The sequence below is a fragment of the Sarcophilus harrisii genome, chromosome 2 (genome assembly GCF_902635505.1).
Source record: "Sarcophilus harrisii chromosome 2, mSarHar1.11, whole genome shotgun sequence".
Taxonomy (NCBI): domain Eukaryota; kingdom Metazoa; phylum Chordata; class Mammalia; order Dasyuromorphia; family Dasyuridae; genus Sarcophilus; species Sarcophilus harrisii.
In genome coordinates this window covers 348,202,735-348,226,317 of record NC_045427.1, presented here as the reverse complement: position 1 = coordinate 348,226,317, position 23,583 = coordinate 348,202,735, and positions in this window count along the sequence as shown.

Sequence of the window (23,583 nt, the reverse complement as noted above, 5' to 3'; positions counted from 1 at the left end):
CAAAATGATCAATATCATCTACTTAAAACCATCAGCAAGCATCATATGTAATAGAGACAAACTAGAACCATTCTCAATAAGATCAGGAGTGAAATAAGGCTGCCCACTATCACTATTACTATTAAATATTATATTAGAAATGTTAGCTTTGGCAATAAGGAAAAAAAAAGAGATTAAAGGAATTAGAATAGATCATGAGGAAACCAGATTATCACTCTTTGCAGATGATTTGATGGTATACTTAGAGAACCTTAGAAAATCAACTAAAAAACTACTAGAAATAATTCACAACTGTAGCAAAGTTTCAGGATACAAAATAAATTCACATAAATCATCTGCATTTTTGTGCATCACTAACAAAATCCAACAGCAAGAGATACATGGAGAACTTCCATTTAAAATAACTGTTGATAGTATAAAATATCTGAAAATGTATCTGTCAAGGGAAAGTCAGGAACTATAAGAGCAAAATTACAAAACTTTCCACACAAATAAAGTCAAATATAAATAACTGGAAAAATTTCAAGTACTCTTGGATAGGTTGAGCAAATATAATAAAGATGACAATACTACATATACTAATCTATTTATTTAGTGCTATAACAATCAAACTCCCAAGAAACTATTTTACTGAACTAGAAAAAATAACAACAAAATTCATCTGGAAAAATAAAAGGTCAACAATTTCAAGAGAATTAATAAAGAAAAAAAAAAAACCAAATAGAGTTAGCCTAGGTGTACCAGATCTAAAACTATATTACAAAGCAGTGGTCATCAAAACCATTTGGTACTGGCTAAGAAACAGACTAGTTTATCAGTAGAAAAGGTTAGGTTCACAGGACAAAATAGTCAGAGAATATAGTAACCTCTGTTTGACAAACCCAAAGGCTCCAGGTTTTGGGACAAGAACTCATTATTTGACAAAAACTGCTGGAAAAATTGGAAACTAGTATGGCAGAAACTAGGCATTGACCCACACCTAATGCTGTATACCAAGATACAATTGAAATGGGCTCATGATCTAGACAAAAACAAATTAGAAGAACATAGGACAGTTTATCTCTCAGATCTGTGAAGAAATAAGAAATTTGTGACCAAAAAGAACTAGAGATCATTATTGATCACAAAATAGGTAATTTTGATTATATTAAGTGAAAAAGTTTTTATACAAACAAAACTAATGCAGACAAGATGAGTAGGGAAGCAATAAACGGGGAAAATATTTTTACATCCAAAGGAGCTGATAAAGGCCTCATTTCTAAAATATATAGAGAACTGACTCAAATTTATAAGAATTCAAGCCATTCTCCAATTGATAAATGGTCAAAGAATATGACAGACAATTTTCAGATGAAGAAATTGAAAATATTTCTAGTAATATGAAAAGGTGCTTCAAATCACTATTGATCAGAGAAATGCAAATTAAGACAATTTTGTGATACCACTATACACCTGTCAGACTGGCTAAGATGACAGGAAAAAATAATGATGAATGTTGGAGGGGATGTGGGAAAACTGGAACAGTGATACATTGTTGGTGGAACTGTGAACAGATCCAACCATTCTGGAGAGCATTTTGGAACTATACTCAAAAAGTTATCAATCTATGTATACCCTTTAACCCAGCAGTGTTTCTATTGGGCCCAAAGAGATCTTAAAGGAGGGAAAGGACACACATGTGCAAAAATGTTTGTGGCAGTCCTTTTTGTAGTGGCTAGAAATTAGAAACTGAATAGATGCCCATCAATTGGAGCATGGTTGAATAATTATGGTATATGAATGCTATGGAATACTATTATTCTGTAAGAAACAACCAGCAGGATGATTTCAAAGAGGCTTAGAGAGATCTACATAAACTGATACTAAATGAAATGAGCAGAACCAGGAACTCATTATACATACCAACAAGAAGACTACACGATGATCAGTTCTGAGGGACATGGCTCTCTTCAACAATAAGATGATTCAAACCAGTTCTACTTGTTTAGATCTGAGATAAGAATGGCTACCCCTGCTTTTTTTTACTTCACCTGAAGCATAATAGCTTCTGTTTCAGCTTTTACCTTTGCTCTGTATGTATTGCCCTGCTTTAAATGTCTTTCTTGTAAACAATATATTGTAGGGTTCTGACTTTTGATCCAGTCTGCTATCTGGCTCCGCTTTATGGGAGAGTTCATCCCATTCACATTTACGGTTAAAATGACTAATTCTGTATTTCCTGCCATCTTATTATCCCCAGATTATGCTTTTCTGTTTCTTGCCCTCCCGTATTGCCTTTCCCAGTATTAAACTTGTGGGCACCACTGGCATCATGCAGCTCTCCCTCTTTAGGATCCCTCCCACCCCCTTTGAATCCCTTCCCCTTTCTTATACCCTTCCCTTATTACACTTTTCCTTTTCCCTTTTCCTCTCCCACTTTTTAATGAGGTGAGAGAAGTTTCTCTGTAAACCAAATATGTAAATTACTTTCTCTTTGAGCCAACTTTGATGAGAGTAAGACTAACACAATGTTCCTCCCCCTCTCCAGATTCCCTTAGATAGGATAGGTTTCCTTTGCCTCTTCATGGGATGTAGTTTCCCTCTTTTTCTCTTTTCCCTTTTTCTGACATCATTCCCTTTCGATCCCTACTTCTCTTTTTTATGTTATATCAGTAAAATCAAATTATACATTTACTCTTTATGTATATCCCCAACAGAAATACAGTTCTCAAGAGTTCTTTTTACTTTTTTCTGCTTCTCTTGAGTCCTGTGGTTGGAGATCACTTTTTTGTTTAGTTCTGGGTTTTTTCTTAGAAACAAATAGAATTCATTTCTTTCATTAAATGTCCATCTTCTCCCATGGAAGAAAATGCTCAGCTTAGGTGGATAGTTTATTCTTGGCTGCATTTCAAGTTCTTTTGCCTTTGGAAATATCAGATTCCATTACTGTTCTGTAAGAAATGACCAACAGGATGATTTCAGAAAGGCTTGGAGAGACTTACACGAACTGATGCTGAGTGAAATGAGCAGGACCAGGAGATCATTATATACTTCAACAACAATACTATATGATGACCAGTTCTGATGGACCTGGCCATCCTCAGCAACGAGATCAACCAAATCATTTCCAATGGAGCAGTAATGAACTGAACCAGCTATGCCCAGAGAAAGAACTCTGGGAGATGACTAAAAACCATTACATTGAATTCCCAATCCCTATATTTATGCCCACCTGCATTTTTTATTTCCTTCACAAGCTAATTGTACAATATTTCAGAGTCTGATTCTTTTGTACAGCAAAATAACGTTTTGTCATGTATACTTATTGTGTATCTAATTTATATTTTAATGTACTTAACATCTACTGGTCATCCTGCCATCTGGGGGAGGGGGTGGGGGGTAAGAGGTGAAAAATTGGAACAAGAGGTTTGGCAATTGTTAATTCTGTAAAGTTACCCATGCATATATCCTGTAAATAAAAGGCTATTAAATAAAAAAAAAAAAAAAAAAAAAAAAAAAAAAGGAAATATCAGATTCCAAGTGAACCTTATTGTGGCACCTTGGTATTTCAATTTTTTTTCTGGCTCTTTGTAATATTTTTCCTTAGTTTGATAGTTCTGAAATTTAGCCACAATATTCCTTGGAGTTTTTATTTTAGGGTCTTTTTCAGAAGGTGTTCGATGAATTCTTTCAATGCCTATTTTACCTTCTGATTCTATTACAATTGGGCAGTTCTCATTGATGATTTCCTGTAAAATAGTATCTAGGCTCTTTTTTTTTCATCATAAGTATCTCTTCTGGATCTGTTGTCCAGGTCTGTTATTTTTCCAAGTAGATATTTAGCATTTTTTTCTAGTTTTTAATTTTTTTGGTTTTGTTTGACTGATTCTTGATGTCACAAGGAATTATTCATTTCTATTTGTTCAGTTCTGATTTTTAATGAGTTATTTTCTTCATTAGCTTTTTTTTTAACTTCTTTTTGTATATGTCCAATTGAATTTTTAAATGAGTTGTTTTGCTCTATGGAATTTTTTCCCATTTCACTAAATTTTTTTTTTACTGAGTTTTTTTTTTTCCATTTCACAAATCCTACTTTCTTGGAAGTTCTTTATCTTTTCCAATTCATAAATCCTACTTTCCTGGGAATTCTTTACCTTTTCCAATTTATAAATTCTGTTTCCCTGCACTTCCTGAGAGTTCTTTATCTTTTCCAATTCACATTTCAGGACGTTGTTACTCTCTTGCACAACTTCTCTTTCCTTTCCCCATTTTTCTTCTAGCTCTCTTTTACGATTTTTTATAGTTTCTCCTAAGAGAGCCTTGTGTGATGGGGACCAGCTTACATAGCCCTTTGCGGTTTTTGTCTGGAGACTGTCTGCTATTAGTCTCCTTGGGTTTGAAAACCTGTTCTCTTTCTGTAAAGAAACTATCAATCATCCTTTTGACTTTTTTACTCATTTTTAAAAGCCTTTAGTGTCTGCCTTCAAGGCAAGGAGCTTATCAACTTCCTCTGCAGAGAAGGGATAGGCATATGGACAGTAGCTATCCTGACAATGGGCTGCAAAGAGTGGCTGCGTTGCAGGAGTGTTCTGGGAAAAGCTCCACACCGGAGGTGATTCAGGCCTGTGCTGGCAAGCTGTGGAAGTGCCCTGCTAAGAGTTTTACAATGCGGATTAGCAACTGCCTTGAGGCTAGAGGCTGAGCAGCAAAAGTGTCATTACTCCTGCCAAAAGCCCACTATGGATATTAGCAATTGCCCTGCTCTGCTTGGCACTGTAAGTGTCTCTGCCCAGGGGAGCACAGTTGTTCTGCAGAAATTCTATTGCCCCAGGCCAAGCCCCACACTGTGCAGATTAGAGGCTGCCCTGGGCTGCACCTCCCTGCTGTGCAGATTTGCAACTGCCCCTGAGCAAGCCCGTGCTGCAGAATGTGACTGCACAGCTGTGCTGAGGCCTCTACTGGTTGCCTCACTTCCGGTTTTGAGTGGGTATAGCCAGATCTTGTAAGGTTCTGGCATTTTTTAGAGTACCCTCTACCTTTGACTTTAATTTCTCTGCTGGTCTACTGCTTTGCAATCAAAGCAGAACAGCCTAATCTATGGTCAAGTCCTCTCTGTAAATTTTTCAACCATGGAGACTATCCCCAATCCCAGTCTGCTCTGGATGCTAGCCTTTGGTTCTATTCCTGTTTGCGCTGGTCTACTCCCACCACTCAGGACAAACCTTTTCTGGCGATCTTCCAGATTATCTTAGGCTGGTAGGTTGTTGCACTTCCAATCTTCATTAATTTTACCAGTCAAGCACTATTTTTGAGGCTGCATTTAATAACTAGTAAAGAGGGTATGAGAGAGCTCAGAAAGTCGCATGTGCCTTCTCCGCCATCTTGCCTCCCTTAAGTCTGTGGCACTGTTGATGCTGCTGCCAGGATCTGGGCTGGCTCCCATCCTCATGTCACAGACCTCTCCAGCTGATCTCCTAAATTGCCTTAAGCTAGGAAAAATATTTCTCTCTAATCTTCTGCTTGCTTTAGTACTCCAAAATTTGATTTGAGGAGTTACTTTAAAGTTAGTTCTTTGGAGGGGAATGTTAGGAGAGTTCATTGTATATTCAGCTTGTATTCCATTATCTCTCATTCACTGCTTATATATTTTCTGTTTTCAGTGCCAGTAGATGAAAGTCTAAATATCTATCTTTGTTGAATTTCTCTAGCATCTTTCTATTAGTGCATGTGTGTGTGTGTGTGTGTGTGTGTGTGTGTGGATGTGAGTGTGGATGTGGGTGTAGGTGTTCCTTTCTTGACTTGTTAGAGATTATTAAATTAATTGTAAACTATACCTAGTACTCCTGGAAGACATACAGGGGGTAGCAAAAAAACTATATGTATTTAAATTCCATATTATTACTTGTTATTATGTCTCACTAAATATTTTTATTTGAATTTATCCATCTTCTGGTTTGGCAGTAATAGGAAGATTTAGAGCTGTGAATCTGAATACATAATTGCCCCCAATAGTACCATGATCCTAAGTACAGTGGAGAATGGGGCCATTTTGTGGAAGTTCTGCACTAAACTTTAAGTTCTTTGAAATCTAAAGGATTTTCCTCCTCAAAATATCCATAAGCAAAATTTGCCTTTTCTGTCCTTGCCTGCCCACTGTCTTTAGGTGATGGCTGTATGTATGCTTGGCTTTAATTTTTCCTTGAGGTTGTGAACAAAGGATGCATTTTATTTTAATGGTTACTGTTAAATGTTTTAGGAGCTAAAACCTGAGACTAGATCACTTTATAATCATTCTTTCAGCTGCTGCATTATTGATGGACCCCATGTACTTTTCATGATCTAATTTATCTGCCTCCTAAAATATTTTGTAAAACCCGAGTCCCATTTATAATGATCTATGTCTCATTATGAAGCTCACCAAAGGCTCTGCAACTGGAGTGGAGTTTTATGTGGACAAACTAAGATGCATTAGGTGGGTGACAGAATGATTTGCAGATATATTTTGTCAGGCCAAAACGAGATAGCATTGGGAGTTTTCTTTGAAGAACTTTGTTTGGGAAAAGTGCCACAGTATAGGTACAAAAAATAGTTGGCAATGATTTCTGGTCTTATCAGAGGAAGAAAGAAGGGTAGAGAGAAATAGGGCTGTTTGCCACATTTTCAAGAATAGCAAAGCTAAAACAGAGATTCTGGGGCCAAGTTGGACTCAGATCTAGAATAGGTGCTGGACAGTGGTTTATGGAGTTATTTTCCATAATCCATAGGGTTATTTTGCTGCACAAGAATAATCAGACTTGGACATAAGGTAAAAATAACCTGAGAAGGAAATCAAAAATGCAAGTGGACAAAAACAAAGGGAGTGGAAATGCTATGTTGTGGTTCATATTCACTTCCCATAGTTCTTTCACTGGGTGTAGCTGGTTCTCTTCATTGTTGAACAAATGGAACTGATTTGATTCATCTCATTTTTGAAGAGAGTAATGTCCCTCAGAAGTGATCATCATATAGTATTGTTGTTGAAGTATATAATGATCTCCTGGTCCTGCTCATTTCACTCAGCATCAGTTCATGTAAGTCTCTCCAGGCCTTTCTGAAATTCTCCTGCTGGTCATTTCTTACAGAACAAGAATATTCCATAACATTCATATACCACAATTTATTCAGTCATTCTCCAATTGATGGGCATCCATTCAATTTCCAATTTCTAGCCACTACAAAAGGGCTGCCACAAACATTTTGGCACATACAGATCCCTTTCCCTTCTTTAAGATCTCTTTGGGATATAAGCCCAGTAGTAACACTGCTGGATCAAAGAGTATGCACAGTTTGATAACTTTGTAAGTATAGTTCCAAATTGCTCTCCAGAATGGTTGGATTCATTCACAATTCCACCACCAATGTATCGGTGTCCCAGTTTTCCCACATCCCCTCCAACATTGAGCATTATCTTTTCCTGTCATCCTAGCCAATCTGAGAGGTGTGTAGTGGCATCTCAGAGTAGTCTTAATTTGCATTTCTCTGATTAATAATGATTTGGAGCATCTTTTCACATGGCTAGAAATAGTTTCCATTTCTTCATCTGAAAATTATCTGTTCATTCCTTTGACCATTTATAAATTAGAGAATGGCTTGATTTCTTACAAATTTGTGTCAATTCTCTATATATTTTGGAAATGAGGCCTTTATCAGAACCTTTGACTGTTAAAATATTTCCCAGTTTATTGTTTCCCTTCTTATCTTGTCTGCATTAGTTTTGTTTGTACAAAAGCTTTTTAGTTTGATATAATCAAATTTTTCTATTTTGTGATTGATAATGATCTATAATTCTTCTTTGGTCACAAATTCCTTCCTCCTCCACAGGTCTGAGAGGTAAACTATCCTATGTTCTCATTTATTTATAATTTCATTCTTTTTGCCTAGATCATGAACCCATGTTTACCTTTCTTGGTGTACGGTGTTAAGTGTGGGTCAATGCCTAGTTTCTGCCATACTAATTTCCAATTTTCCCAGAAATTTTTGTCAATTTTTAAAATTTTTGTCAATTCTTATCCCAGAAGTTGGGCTCTTTGGGTTTGTCAAACACTTCTGCTTGTCAAGGACCAGTTAATGTCCTTTGCTTTGCTTAGTATCTGTGATAGATAGGAGAAAAGAGAACCAAAAGGGCTATTATAAGGGAACACTATGGTCCAGTAGAGTTGGAGAAGATAAGATAGGACCCATACAAGCAAAATAGCTGCTAGAAAATTCAAGAAGATGCAAAACTAGTGTGGCACTATGGTCCTGTTTGCACGTGAAAATGAAGATTTAAGAAGAAAGAGAATTCAATAGAGAGGTGATCAGAATAAGGAAATTTGGTTCAAGGTATAATTTTTAAATAATAGTTCACATTTATATAACTCTTTAAATCTGGCAAAGTATTTTATATGCATTATCTCACAATAACTTGGAGGAGAGTTAAATGCTTTTATTGTTTCCAACATATAGGTGAGGAACCTGAGGTTCATAGAAGTAAAATGACTTATTTACCCCAGGTTACAAAGCTAATAAGTATCTAGGGCAAGATTTACTCTAGTCTATGTGTACTGGGTGGAGAAAAGTTTTGGGGACATGCAATTAGGAAGGGTCACTACAATTCCTTTTCCAAAGTTTGAGTTGAAACTTCCTAACTAAAACTCAATTCAAGGGCTAGAGCTAAATAATCAGAACCCTAGTCTTCAGGATAGGTAACAGCCACAACCTCCAAAGACCCATAAAAATGGAATTGAGTTGGAAGATCTGTCTCTTGCACTCAGTCATATAAGCTATGATGTTCTCACCTACTTACCTAGCCCTCTTGCTTTACCTTTTTACTCATTCAGCTCTTTTGCCTCTTATATCTGTTCTTTTGACTCTCAGTTTCATACTTTTCTGGGCTTTTTCCTTTCTTCCTCAAGTTGCAAATCAAGCTTCACCTGTAGACAACCTCCCCAGTAGTTCCACACTTAACTGGAAGCCGAATTCTCTCTGAATCAGCAATCCAAAGCATCTCTCAAATAAAAGATTATATGGACATAGTAGATAGTAATCTAAGTCTTGGGCTCAAATCTTGCAGGTGATCTTAGGCAAGTCACTTTATTGCTATTACTTTTCATTTCCTTTTCTGTAAAATATGTATAATAGTACCTGTAGCACCTACCTCAGAGTGTTCTTGGGTTCAAACCTGGACTATTTACATAAAACCCTCCTTATTAGTGAGGAGTCAAACCTGCTCACCTGGGTGATGGGAGAAGTTGTCTGGAGAATTGGAATGGAAGGAGACATTCTTTCTTTCTTCTGTGAAAGAAGATACATATGCATCCAGAGTCACTTCAAAGTATTTCTCCTTTGAGAACCTAGGGACAAAAAGAAAAAGCTTTGGAAAGTAGCAAACGTGTAAAGAAGCCAATTCACCTATACCTAGGTCATTGCCTTCCTAGAGTCTTTGGGGAATTTCCCTTAGGGTGAAATAGGGGATTATCTCTTTCAGTTGAGCTGAGATACCTCACTTCCAGTTTGAAAGTTCATTCACTTTGTATATTCTATGGCATATTTAAATAGGTAAAATATCTCTGATTCCTGTTTGCTTTTATTTTGGATAAATGGGTTCATTTACTATTTATAATAATTTTTTATATAATTAGCTTTTGATGGAAGGGAATCAAATCTCTGAATATAAGCTGCATCCCCTTCTTCTTTAATATATAGGGCAGACCAAGGAAAAAGCTTAACCCTAGGAATGAAATAACTCTCCCTAGCCTAGCAATGTGTAGAGGTCAATGATATAAGTACAACTTTAATCTGTTATGCCCCCTCTGAAAAGAGAAGAGCAATCAATGTCATGATTCCAGAGATTTTTATTCATACTTCCTCAAAGTCACATGGAATACATAACCTACAACATACACTTCTAATGCTTGACTTACCTGTTGCTTTTTATTAATTGCTAAATACCTTATTGGGAAAGTATAAAGGGCTAAAACTATGAAAAGGTGTACTTGAATCAGAGAATAGAGCACTTAAGGCTAATGACCTATTCTATATGAGACAATGACTCTATTAGCATATGTTTTGGATAAATGGCTCTTCTTACCATTGGTGCTGGCTCAATGTTTGATATTAAGATAACTGTAGGCAAGGATTAGAGGGTGGGGTGAGAGAGGAGAGACTTCACTTGGTGACAGGAGGAGGAGGAGAAAGGTGGAGGTCCTGAACTCCAGAATTGAGAAGAGATCTTTGGCAAAACTCCTGACAGTTTGTTTGTTTCTTTCACTCCTCCCCCTAAAGTCCAAAGACTTTTACTTCCTGACTCTAGCTGATCCTGAGGCCTCCAAGGAACTAGCTTAGACTTAACAGAAAAGTCCTAAATAAGATTATGGTTTTGATGATATGTAGGAATGAGATCCCCTGTGCTCAGAGATACAGGTTCAAAAGCAAAAGAATTTGTGGACCCCAAAGTCTGTGGGAAAAAAGGAAATTTTATTTTTCACTAAGAAGCTTTCCCTTAGGGAGCATATTTCTTAATGAAGAAATTTGCAAAGAATGAATCGGCAAATGAGTAAACAGAAACCTATTATAGGAACAGATCTTGGCGGGAGGCTGGGGAAGTTTGAACTGATCAGACCAGGATCTCCCAAATGAAGTTGCTTTGAAAGATTTTTTCAGTCTGAATTTGAATGGAGATCTGGCTATCAATAAGGTGATTTGCCTTAGAAATGGCCCAGCCAGGAGGATATGCTCTTATTGACTCTCTGGAGTCTGGGGGGATCAGGATTCAAAAGGGAACAGAATTTCAAAGTGTTAATCTTACAGATCAAGAGGGAACACAGTTTCACACCCCCAGCAAGAGGACTTGACTCAGAATCAGAATGCCTGAGTTCTAATCCCAACTATCACTAACTCCGGTATAATATAAGGTCCACAATCAAATGTTTGAAGGGGCTAAAACTAAAACCAAGTCACTTTACAGTTTTGGTGGGTGTGGGAAAATGAGGAGTTTATAATTGATAATTCTCATTTTCATTAAGTTTTTGTCTCTTTAAATATTTTGTGGTTAAAAATCTCTGTTATATGATAAATTCTACTCATAATGTTATATGTCCTATTGCTAACTTCTACAAATCATTTGACCTTTCTGGGTCTCAGTTTCCTCATCAATAAAAGGGAAAGAGAAATTACTCTTTTTCTCATGTGATTATTATGAAGATACAGTGAGATAATAGTGCCATAGAAAGTATGAAATCATCTATTGTCACCATGGGCAGCACTAAGCATGAATATCTTTTTGTTTGCTGGTTGATTTTCTAAAAATTTTACTGATTACTTTTGGTGTTATATTATATTTCTTTCTGGACATAATCTACCTATTTTCCCATGTAATAAAGAAAAGCAATTAAACAAAATTAACAGAAATAATAACATTGTCTGATATTATATGCTACATTCCATATCCATAGTCCTCTACATCTCCAGGGAAATAAAATGCATAAATACTTTGTCTGTCACACACACACACACACACACACACACACACACACATTCCTCTCTCTCATACTGAGTTTCTTGGCAAGGCTGGAAGCACACCCTTGCTCACTTGAGTCTCATACCACTATTGTTAAGTCCCAGAACTTTCTTTGTTTTCAGCCTGGGCTGGTTTGCCCCTTTTAAGGCAACAAAGTAACTCTACTTCTGGAGGTTTTCTAAATTGCTAGTGTAATTAGTGAAAATACCTATTCTCTGAGCTTAGCTCAGAGTTCTTGAGCTCAAGCAATCCTCTAGCCTTAGTCTCCTGCAGTAGGTGATAGTACAGGTGTATAACTTTGCCCCCAAAATGTACTTTGAATAAATGCTTGAGGTTTTATTTATTTATTTATTATTTATTATCCCAGCAAAGAGCATACTTTATTCTCTCTAGACATCCAGAACAAGGGACTTTCCATATTCTGATAGTGATTAATCCAGTCTTTCCCCCCTCCTACATGAATGTTACTCATTCTTACACCATGCTGACTTCAAATAAAGATGAATATTTGCTGCTTCTTTTTTTTAACTTCAAACACAAACAACCCTGTCAATCTCCCAGTAGTGAAACATTACTTAATGTTCTTATGTGAAACTCCATAGGTGCTTATAAGTACTTTTATTACATCCCACATTTTATTTATGATTTTGTTTAAACTCTGACTCTGAAATTTGCCATTTTAAACACTACCTGCACAAGTTAGATTTATGTTGGGTCCTAACAGCAGCTCCCAGAACTGGACAGAGTCAAAGTCAATTTATAGATGCTCAAACACAGCCGTCAACTATTTTATATATTGTAGGAGAGATTTGGTTCACTGGGAAATAGAAGACGAACAGCTAAATAGCTAGAAATACCTAAAGGCTTCATAAGGAACTAAAAACTAGGCCTGCTGAATATATATCTGCATGTAGTTTCTTCATATTATTTCTATCTTCCTACTTTAAATAGCTTGAGCTCTGCCAGGGTTTCATGATATGGTAAGGGCATTCCTAGGAAATTCTAGGCTTTTTTTCCCTTCTATTAATATGTAAACTCCTTTTTCTCTTCCTCTGGTTTCACTAGAAATAAAGACATAGAGCTCTTCCTTATTCTATTCTTTTTAAGAACCTATTTTGCTTCTGAACATTTCTTCTCTTAATCTACTCTCATTATTCTTCCCCCACCCCATTTCCTTTAACTCCCTTTTCTCCACTCTATCTCTCTTTTTGTATTAGGTAAGATATATTTATTTTGCATATGTGTATTTTTCCCTCCTTGAACAAATTGAGATGAGAGGTTCAAGTTTTTCCTACACTGATTCATAGCCTTCTATAGCATCATATATATATATATATATAATTTTAAACATTAAAAAAATTTGAGCTTCAGATTCTTTCCGTCTCTCCCACTCTTACCCAATCCACAAAAGAGGCAAACAATATGATATCAATTATATGTGTGGAATCATGCAAAACTTATTTCCATAATAGCCATGTCACAAAAAAGCAAAAATTAAAATAAAATAAAATAAAAGCAAGAAAATTTATTTCAATTAGCACTCAATGTTCATCAGTACTCTCTCTGGAGGTAGATGGTACTTTTCATCATAAGTCTTTTGGAATTGTCTTGAATCATTGTATGCATCAGAATAGCCAAATCTTTCACAATTGATAATCATTACATTGCTATTACTCTGCATAATGATCCCGTGATTCTTTTCACTTAACTCTACAACAATTCATATAATTTTTGCCCCTTATCATTTCTTATAGCATAATAGTACTTTATCACAATCATATATCACAATTTATTCAGGCATTCCCCCAATTGATAAATCCTCTCAATTTCCAATTCTTTGCCCACACAAAAAGCTAATAAAATATTTTTGTACATATAAGTTATTGTCCTTTCTTAAATATCTTTGAGATATAGGGATATTGCTAGATCAAAGGCTATGTATTATATCCCTTTGCCATAGTTCCAGATTGTTCTCCAGAATGACTAGACTAGTTCACTACTGTACCAACAATTCCTTAATGTACCTACTTTCCCTCCTTCACTCTAACATTTGGCATTTCCAATAGATGTAATGGGGTAATCACTAACCTTTCTCTAATATGTAGTGATTTGAGCATTATTTTTCATATGACTACAGAGAACTTTAGTTTCTTTTACTGAAAACTGCCTTTCTTATACTTTGACCATTTATCAGTTGGGAAATGGCTCTTATTTTGATAAATTTGACTCAGTTTCCTATATATTTGAGATTATAAATGTTGACAGTTTAAGTTTGTTTAGTCTGTTATGTGGTTTCTCATTCATGTTTACCTTCCTTTGCTTCTCTTGAATCCTGGTTTGAATGTCAAATTTTCTATTCAGATCTGGTCTTTCCATCAGGAATGCTTGAAAGTCTATTTCATTAAATATCCATTTCTCCTTATAGAGATAAGTGTTCATTTTTCCCTTGTAATATAAACTCAGTTTTGCTGTGTAGGTGATTCTTGTTTATAATTCTAGATTCTTTACTTCTGAAATATCATATAACAGGCCATTCTTTTCTTAATAGTGGTGGGTGTTAAATCTTGTGTGATCCTGACTGTGGCTCCCCATTACTTGAACTATTTATAGCTGCTTACAGGATTTTTCCTTGTCTGGAAACTCTTAATTTGGGGTATAATATTCCTAGAAGGTTTTATTTTGGAATTTCTTCATGAAGGGATTGGTGTATTTGTTAAATTTCTATTTTACCCCCTGGTTCTAATATGTCTGTGTAATTTTCCTCTATGATTTATGGAAACATGATATCTAAGGACTTTTTTATTCATAACTTTCAGGTAAACTAATGATTCTTTTTTTTGTTTTGTTTTGTTTTGTTTTGGCTGTTATTCAAGGATGATTTATTATTTTTTTTCTTTTTTTTTTTTAATTTAATAGCCTTTTATTTACAGGTTATATGCATGGATAACTTTACAGCATTAACAATTGCCAAACCTCTTGTTCCAATTTTTCACCTCTTACCCCTCACCCCCTCCCCTAGATGGCAGGATGACCAGTAGATGTTAAATTACATTAAAATATAAATTAGATACACAATAAGTATACATGACCAAAACGTTATTTTGCTGTACAAAAAGAATCAGACTCTGAAATATTGTACAATTAGCTTGTGAAGGAAATCAAAAATGCAGGTGTGCATAAATATAGGGATTGGGAATTCAATGTAATGGTTTTTAGTCATCTCCCAGAGTTCTTTTTCTGGGCATAGCTGGTTCAGTTCATTACTGCTCCATTGGAAATGATTTGGTTGATTTCGTTGCTGAGGATGGCCAGGTCCATCAGAACTGGTCATCATATAGTATTGTTGTTGAAGTATATAATGATCTCCTGGTCCTGTTCATTTCACTCAGCATCAGTTCGTGTAAAACTAATGATTCTTAAAGTATATCTCTTCAATCTATATTCCATGTCAGTTGTTTTTTCAATGAGATATTTCACATTTTCTTCTATTTTTTTATTCTTTTAATTTTTTTATTATTTATTATGACTTTTTGATGTTTCATAGAGTCGTTAGCTTCGTATCTGCCAATTTTAATTTTCAATGGATTACTTTCTTCAGTAAGGTTTTGAACTTCTTTTTACCAGTTAATTTTCTTTTCATATCTTTCTTGCATAAGTTATTTCTCTTCCCATTTTTTCTCTCTACAACTCTTACTTGATTTTTAAAATATTTTTTTTGTTTTAATTGAAAGGGATTAAAGAGTTAGATTTAATTAAAGATAAAAGAGATTTAGCTCCTGATTTAATTCTAGGAGTTCTTCTTGGGTTTGTAAACACTGCAATGTAGAAGGGATAATTATATTTTTACAAGAAAATGTTGGTCTCAACATTTGTATTGACTATGTCTTTAGCTCCCCTCCCCACAGATGACCAAGTTATAATCTTTGACTTCATTTGCTTTCTGAAATGAATTAAAATAAATCATTCTCTCTTTGAAGGCTGCCTGGACCAAGTGTTTCACTGTTAATAATTTCTGATAAGCCAGTGCTACTTTCATCATAATTATAACTAGAAAACTCAATGGATTTTTTTATCTTTCTAGAAACCTTTTCAGAAAGGCTCGGATCAATTTATGATAGGACACTACTACCTATTTATTTTCATCTAAACAAGAAAAAGATACAAATATTTATGTTTTCTAAGTTCTCCACTTGAGTTCAAAAAATCAGTTGTAAAATTACAGTCTGGTACTTTTGTAGCCAACAACAGCTTGTGTGTGGGGAAAAAGATTTTGGAGTTCAAGTGGTATACAAGCTCAATACAAGTTAAGTCTGATTAGAAAGTTGATAGACTAATTCAATCTTAGTATGAATTAATGGAAGCATTGTGTCCAGAACAAGAGAAATGAAAAAGGTTGTATTCTGCCTTGTTCAGAACATATCTGTAATATTATCAGGTGTCTTATCAGGACACCAACAAGTTGAAACATTTACCAAAGAAGATAGTAATGACTGAGGAAAATAGAAACTAGGATAACTGAGGATCCATTGCAGGAAGGGGAATGTTTACCCTAAAGAAAGGAATTCTTCAATGAGACATTAAAGTTTTTTCTTTAAAGGAAAACTAGGTGGCACAGTGGATAGAGCACCAGCTCTGAAGTGAGGAGGACCTGAGTTCAAATTTGGTCTCAGACATTTAATACTTCCTAGCTGTGTGACCCTGGGCAAATCACTTGACCCCAATTGCCTCAGAAAAAAAAATATTTATATAAAAAAACTCATTTTTTTCAATTAATAAGCATTTGTTTTCTCTCTATCCTACTTTCTCTCTTCCCAAAGAAAAATTTTTAAAAGGAAAAAAAACCTTTATAAGAAATAGTCATGATCAAGTGAAGCAAATTCCCTCCTCTGCCATGAACAGAAAGTACTCTTCATTATACCTTTTTAATCCATCATCATGTCGTCAGAAAGTGCAGGCTTTCTTTGCAGTCTTTTGGAGTCACTGTTTGTCATGACATTGATTATAATTCTAGACTCTTTCAAAGCTGGTATTGTCTGTAATGTTATCATTGTATAAATCACTCTTCTTGTTTTGTAGAATTCTTCATCGTTTCATCATTTCATAATTTTCTTCTCAGTTTTCTCTGAATCCATCTGGTTTATATGATGCAGTAATTATCCTGTTACATTCACATACTGTAAATTGCTTAGTCTTTCCTCAATAATTAAGCACCCAATTTTTTGCATCTATGAACTACTATGATCATCATTTTCAAGCACTGGGAGATGTGGACGATGAGTTACAATTTGTTCTGCTTAAGCCAGAAAGCATAATAAAAAGGAATGGGTATAAATTGAAGAGGCAAATTTCAGCTCAATTTAATAAAACACCTCTTACAATTAGAGCTTTCCAAAAATAGAATGTACTACCTCAGTAGGTAGTGGGTTTCTGCTCCCCAAGGACTCCTGACAAAAAGTTTTGGTTTTGTCAGTGCTTTTCAGAGATGCTGTAAAAGTGTTACTTGCTTAGGTACAAGGTAGATTTAGCAACTTCTTAGGTCCCTTCCAACCTTAAATCTATATTCCTCTGAGTCTCCTTGTAACTAGAGAAGATCATGGTCTCATTTTATATAGCAAGTCCTGAGGTGGAAGAGAGAGGAAAGGAATTGTAGTCCTCTACCCATTTTTGTGACCTATGGGAGAAACATTTCATCAAAAGCTGATAATCTTCCCTCCTTTGTGGGTTCAGAGACCCAAGGAGACTTGTCACACATTCAGACTGTGGCTGTAATCTTTTAAAAAAATGATTACAAAAATTCAAGAAAGACTTTCCCTTTAGCTATTGACTGTTACATAAAGAGTACCAGAATTGCTGGAAGAGAGAGTGGATTTAGTTAAGAGACTCCTTCCTTTTTCCCATGAACCCCACTGATCTCTTGTTGGGTTGTAATAATGAACAATTCCCCTAGTCATTATTTTCAGAATCTTTGGCTTTAGACAGTGAAAGTATAGACAAAAAGTGAAGAAAGTTTATATAATTATGGGAAGGTGAGCATGAGCTTGTTCTCTCAATGTCAGATGCTAGAAGTAGGACTCCTTCTACCTTGTAGCATGCTAGGAACAGGCTCAGAACAGAGAAGAGGCTGTCTTATTCTGTCTAATCCAAAGAAAACTTATAGCACACAACCTCCTATAAGGTGACACTGGCCGAGAATATGAATAGACTTAGGAAGGGTTTAGATAAATCCCTAGATGACAGTTATCTAACCAGTTATTAAGGGAAGTTAAATGGCTGTATGACCTTGTTTATTGCCTATTTGAGTTAAGCATCATCAGGCCAAGATCTTCCTCTGTGAGCCTCACAATTGGAAGATAAGAGAGAAGGAGAGGGAAAAAAGAGAAAGGAGAAAGACAGAGGTACTGAAAAAAGATATAGAGAGACAGAGAAAGGCAGAGTCAGAAGAAGAGAGATATATAGAAAAAGATATAGAGAGACAGAGAGACACAGAGAAAGAGTCAGAGAGAGAGAGAGACAAAGAGAACGAGAGCGAGCGAGAAGAGACAGAGAGACAGAGACAGAGACAGAGGTGGGGAGAGGGAGAGAAGGAGGGAGGGAGAGAGTACACTCATGTTTTTAATTTTTTTTAATGTATGTCAGAAATAGAAACCCTTATAATTCAGTGTAAAAATTAGAATAGAAAATATGTTGAAATTTGAAAACATCCTTAGTTTTCTCTCATCAATGACTTTAGAAAGCATCTCAAGTGACCTCACTTCCAGAAAAGAAAGATGCTCACCCCTCAGCCTGGCCAAGAAGAATGGTTAGGCATGTTACCAAAGGTATTCTGTTTTCTGAGCCAGGCTTGCTCATAGGCAGAGCTGGGGACCATGTCCATAATAAGATAAAATTAGTACTAGGAGGATTTTCCTTCCCGCAAATGTCCTCTAATGTCTAAAAATCCACCATTCATGCTTCATTCCTTTAGGATGATACATTGTCATTTTGTTGTCTTGTTCTTATATAAATGTTTCCTATGAGTGAGCCTTGTCTCCCCATTAGATTATAAATTTCATAACAGTGGGTCCTAAATCCCTTCCTGTCTCCCTTGGAATATATAGTGTTGAATAAACAAACAAACAAAAAACAACATTTATTTAGTCTTTAATTTGTTCCAGACATTTTGCTAAACCTCAGAGGATACAAATACAAATGTAAGCTCTTGCCTGCCATCTAGGAGTTTACTGTGCCCACTCTGTAATCTTGAGAAAGTCACTTAACCTCCTTTTGCCTTGGTTTCCTTATCTGTAAAATGGGGATAGTAGTAGTACATACTATTCTAAAATGTTTCATAATTATCTTCTTATTTGATCATCAGAAGTAATAAGAAGTAAGTGCTACCTGGGATATAGTACCAGTGTTTTGGACCGGGAAATCAGAGGGAATGATAAGTAAAATCATATCACAATTGATTGGTATGGTATTTCTAAGATTAGGTTTGATTTGATTATCGTTTTCAGAACTTAAGGGAGTAGGGAAAGAGGGTCCATTGCATGGTAATGGCCAGGAAGTAGTGTAGTGGGTCGGAATCTATATAAGACTCAATGAATCAGAAGCCTAGGTTCCTGCATTCTCTGGTCAGAGGCAAAGGCTGGGGGGTATGTGTTATGGCACTGAGATGTCCAGAAAGTGGTTTGGTGGTGAATTCAGGATGACATGCAGATCAAAGAATCAGTACTTTAATGAGACTTAAGTAAACTCCATTGAATAACCATGTCTCTATCTGTCCTCCTCTGCCCCATCTCATTAATCAAACTGCTGAAAAATAGAAAAACTCTAACTTCTACCAGTTAGTGAACCTGCTATATTCAGAAATCTGTTGAGATCTTTAGAACTTTGTCATAGAACACCAGCAAAAAGGACACCCTATACAATAATTGCACAATTTTGCTCAAGGAAGAATGATTTACTTGGAAACTACTACAGGCTAAAGGAAATTACTATTCCTGCTACTATTCCTTCTGCTGCTATTACTACTACTATTTCTACTGCTAGATGGTATTTTAATTGTGTTTTAAGTAATGAACAAACAATTCTGTGATAAGTTGAACTACCTTATGGATTATTAGGAGAACTAATAATGCATTAACAAGCATGTAAAGCTATCAAAATAAATTTTATATAATGAAAGAATAATGATCAACAATAATGTTGATCATATAAAACACAAAATTATTCCTAAAAACATGACTACAAGGCAGCATAATCATTTGGGCCTGTATGAGATCTAGTAGATTCTGCCTGGACTTATTCATTATGAATGAATAAAATTAATTGAATGAATGATACAGTCAGTCAACTTACATTTATTAAAACCTACTATGTTTCAGGCACTTTGCTAAGCTCTGGGGATATAAAAGCAACTCCCCACTCTCCTAAAAAAAAAAAAAAAAAAAACACTCCCTCTCTCAAGAAACTTACAATCCAATGTATGAGACATTATGCAAATATGAGACAGCATGCAAATAGATATAGACAGAATAAATTTGAGGTAGTTTCAGAAGAAAGGCCCTAAGACTAAAAAAAGAATTAGTAAAGACTTCTTGCAGAATGGAGCACTTTAACTGAGACTTGAAGAGAAGAATGGAATCTCTGAGGAAGAGATAAGGAAGTGAGAACTTCCCAGGTATGGGAGAAAGCCAGTGAAAACAATCAAGAGATGGCGTGTCAACAAGAATTTCAATAACAATAATAATAATACTGACAATAATAATGTTTAGTTCTTCTTCATCTATATTAAATGAATAACAACTATCGCTGGTAGCAAGGGGAGAGATAGGAGACCTGTACTGGGGGAAGTAATGGATGAAACTGTTATACGAAAAGAGGCATGTCTTCCTCAATTCATTCCACATACCTCTCTGGAGACCACCATATTAAGTGAAAAATAACTAAAGGAAAGCAGCTCCCTCAATCTTATGATTTATTTGAAAGACCTCCTATATTTGGCAGGAATTAGATGAAAGAGGGGCAGAGTCTTCCATACTCTCACCACACAACTATAGGATGTAAGTTGTTAACTATGATTTTGTTAATAAAATCCTGAAGGATTTTGTTAAATCTTTAAAGATGATATAAAGCTCAGAATACCTTTTATCTACCCCTGTTCCCAGGAACCAAGTTAGAGGATCACAGATTTGTAACCAGAGAAGGGACATAACAAAAATAGTGTCTTAGGAAGGTTTGATTGGTGATATTTGGCTGAAGGATTGTATCCAATGCCTAATTTATGACTATTTAAATGTTATTTTCAAAAGTGATTGAAAACCAAAGAGATGAACTAAAATTTTATCAATTGAGCTATCAGCACATTTTTTATTGATATCCTTAACTTCATTCCTGCTATCCATTGTAAGTGGCAACTGTTTCATTTTTTGCCCACTTGAAAATGTATTATTTGTGCTTACTCCTCCTATTGAAATTCCAAAGAAAAAATTTCCTGTTGGCTCTGGAAAACTTGCAATAAATTGGAATTCCTTCCCCCCCCCAAAAAAAAAAAAACTCTAGAAAGATATTTCCTTTAACTAATTAAAAAAGAATTGTAGGGAAAGAAACTAGACTTCATAGGTTCTTTGAAATCATGTACACATGGGGTTTTAAAAGTCATTTGGTTCAATCTCCTCATAAGTGGATGAAGAAACTGAGTCCAGTGACCAAGACTTGTTTTGCTTGTAACTCTGGTCTGAAGACCTCTCTGTAAATGCAACATCCTTCCCCTCTGCTGTGCCATAGCTACCTAGATAAGAAGTTAGGAAGATTTCTCCATCGATAGAAAACTTAGTCAAAGCATCCCCATGCTGGGAGGATCTTTAAGGTCATTTATTTCACCTTCCTCTCTGATGTTTTCATCATGACTAAAATCATGTAATACATTAATAATTCTGCCATTACTAAAAAAAATGTTACCCCCTTATGCCAATCAAACAATTAAGTAATTGCTGAACCTCACTTTATGCCCAACATTGTACTAATGTAGTAGTTACATTTAATTAGTTAGGAAGACAAAATTGACATGACATGGCAATCCTGGGAATTGCATGAGGCAGTGTGTAATGAAGTATCAGATGATATGACACAGTTTATTTGGACTCGGAGAACCTGAATTTGAATTCTGGCTCTGATGCTTAATAGTTCTGTGATGCTATGCAAGTAATTTATCAACTATAGGACTTAGTTTCCCCCTCTGTAAAATAAAGGGATTAGAGGAGATGGTCTCTAAATTCCCTTCCAACTCTTTAGTCTAATTCTATTAACATATGGTGATGAGAACAAATACCAAAGGTTACCACAAAAGGGAGAGATCAGTAAGGGCTAGGTGATTAGAGTAGGACTGTATGTCTAAGGAGTTATGATAGAATTTGGATTCAGAGAAAAATATTTCCTAATTTGATATCTGTCACACTTTAACATTTTACGTGTATCATGTCACTTTACATGTATGTCATCTTTACAATAAACTTCAGAGATAGGCACTATCACTATCCCCATTTTATAGATGAGGCTGCTGAGGCTCAGGAGAGGCAAATAATTTTCTCTGATTCACACAGCTAGTAAGAATCACTTATTAGTCTGCTTATGGGAATTTTTTGACTTCTTGATTTAAAATCCAGGCTTCTGGATAATCCCCCTGAGGCAGTATGGAACAGTGACTATGGAAGCATGTGACCTGGATTTGAATCCCTCCTCTGAGACTTATCATCTATGTGACCTCAACCTAGTAATTTAGTCTCTTTGATTCAGTTTCCTCACCTATAAAATGAAAAGCAATTAGACCAGAAACCAAGTTTTCTTCTAGAACTAGATTTTATAATCCTGTGTTCTTCCACGGCCCATTTAGTCTCTTTCATACTCCTTATTTTCTCTAGTTGCATCATTTCTCCAAGAAACATTTTCCTTTTTATAGAACTCTTTTTTTTTCTTTTTTCATTTCATTACAGAATTTTTATTTTAAAAACTTACTTTTAAAAATATGTAAGCCTAGAACCAAGCTTCTCATTGCCTGGGAAACTCATGAAAGATTTTACCCCACAAGAAATAGATATGAAGCGATTTCTTCCTACTTCTTCCACTCTGACCAAGATAAGTCCAGATCAGGCACTATAGAAATTGGCCTTTAGGATGGATGAGGCTAAGAACTCATAAAAGCTACTTTTAAAAACCTATCACAGTAAATAGACTCAGTTGTTTTTTTTCTGTTTCTGTGGGATGACTGTCAATGACAAGGATAAAAGATGGGTAAATTGTTCTCTTTAAAAAGGATGGTAGGAAGGAGGAGGTAGTCATCAAATTCATCTTAGGTCCCCAGTCTTCCACAAATAGCTCCTTGTAGACTGGTAGAAATACTAAAGATGTTCAGCAATGTTACAATAATTTAAAAACTGGTTTTATACTTGTATACTTTGTGTATTGAGGGCCTTTGTGTGGAAAAGCAAAGGAAGTGGTAGAGGTAGTGAAGTGGAAGATTAGGATTTTTTTTTAATAAAGCTTTTTATTTTCAAAACATATGCATGGATAATTTGACAACATTGACCCTTGTTTAGCCTTGTGTTTCATATTTTCTCTTCCTTCTCCCCACCTCCTCCCCTAGAAGACAAGCAATTCAATATATGTTAAACATGTTTAAAAAAATATGTTAAATCCAATATATATATATGTATATATACATACATTTATATAATTCTCTTGTACAAGAGAAATCAGATCAAAAAAAGAAAAGTAAATGAGTAAGAAAACAAAATGCAAGTGAACAATAACAAAACGATTGAGAATGTTAGTTGTGATCCACATTCAGTGCCTACAGTCCTCTATCTGGGTGTAGATGGCTCTCTTTATCGCAAAATTATTGGAACTGGCATCAATCATTTCATCATTGAAAAGAGACCGGTCATCAGAATTGATTGTTGTATAATATTGATGTTGTTGTGTACAATGATCTCCTGGTTCTGCTCATTTCACTTAGCATCAGTTAATGTAAGTCTCTCCAGGCCTTTCTAAAATCATCCTCCAATCATTTCTTATAGAACAATAAAATT